The following is a 1,507-nucleotide window of genomic DNA, read 5'->3' as shown; positions in this document are numbered from 1 at the left end:
GGGTGTGGGGAGGAGGTATGGGATGTGGAACAGTTGGAGGATGGATGGGGGCAGGAATAAAATATGGAGTGTAAAAAATTAAAAAGGAAAAAAAAAAGAAATTACCCTAAAAATAAACTCAAAGGAGCATCAAAATAATCAAACCATTAATATAAATGGATCTAATAAAGTGTATGATATTATTATGTATTGTACTATGTAAGAAATCTATCAGATATACTATTTAACCACTATTAAAAAATGAGTCCTTAACATAATCTATGAAAAACATTAAGAGTTTTTGTCTTGTGTGAAAAATTGTAACTCTGACTTTTTGACATCTCAGGCAGGATACAGTTTGGAAATGCAAATGAATGTGGTTTCTCAAGAATTCTGTTGCTGATGTTGGTTGGTCTTAAAGATCTGTTAACTCAATGATGGCAAGAAATTTATAATGGCTACGAGTCTAATAAAGCATTCATTTGATTAAAAATATTAAAAAAAAAAAAAGAAGAGACCAGCACCATTGAGGTGAAATCTTCTGGGAAGTGTTTTCAGAGAGCACAAAGAAGCTGTGTTCCAGAGATAGCCAAGATTGTAGCTCGTGCCGCAGCTGGACTTGGTAAAACCATCACCACGCAGGTGGTACTGGTTTTGCAGGCATGAAGAAGTCATGAAGAACAACTGAGGCTTGGCACTATGAGAGGCCATGGAAAGCCATTGGTGAAGGTGCAGCCTCAGTTGCAGTTGACAGTCCAGGACTGAAGGGGTCATGCAAAGGATTTGAGGCTTGGCACTATGAAGAGAGCCTATGAGAGGCTATTGGTGAAGTCTAGTTGCAGCAGAAGACCCCAGTGTATTGGAGATGCCAGTGCCATGCATGGGATGGTCACCAAGAACAGCAGCAACAGTGGAGTGGATTAATCTGAGCTTAGAGTATTACAGAGAGCAGAGCTGGAGAAGTGATGTCAGTCCTTTGGAGGAGACCAGAAGATATGTAGATCCCAGACATCCCAAAATGTTTGAGATGCCAGAGCTGTGGCTATCTGCTGAGGAAAGCTGCTAAACAGGAAGTGGAACAGTCCCAGGAGAAAGAAGTCTGTTGCAGTCAACAAAGATGAAAAAGGAATTGGAGATCTGAAATCTGCTTTGACATCAGACATGGAGATGCAGAGTTTGGAGTTTGCCCAGCTGATTTCCTGTCTTGCTTTGAGGATTACAGTTAAGTGATTGGATGAATCTCAGAAGAGACCTTGAACTTTGGACTTTTAGCATTGTTGAGACTGCTATAGACTATGGGGACTCTGGAAGTTGGACTAAATGTATTTTGCATTATGCTATATTTAGGTATGGCCCCCATAGACTCATATGTTTGAACAAGACTATGGGGACCAGGGAGTGGGAATGTGATGGTTTGTATATGCTTGGGCCAGGGAGTGGCACTATTAAGAAGTGTGGCCTTGTTGGAGTAGGTGTGTCACTAGGGCTTTAATACCCTAGTCCTAGCTGCCTGAAAGTGAGTACTCTG

Source organism: Mus caroli, chromosome 1 (assembly GCF_900094665.2).
Source record: "Mus caroli chromosome 1, CAROLI_EIJ_v1.1, whole genome shotgun sequence".
Lineage (NCBI taxonomy): Eukaryota > Metazoa > Chordata > Mammalia > Rodentia > Muridae > Mus > Mus caroli.
The sequence above is the reverse complement of the archived record's forward strand: the minus strand, read 5'-3'. Positions refer to the sequence as shown.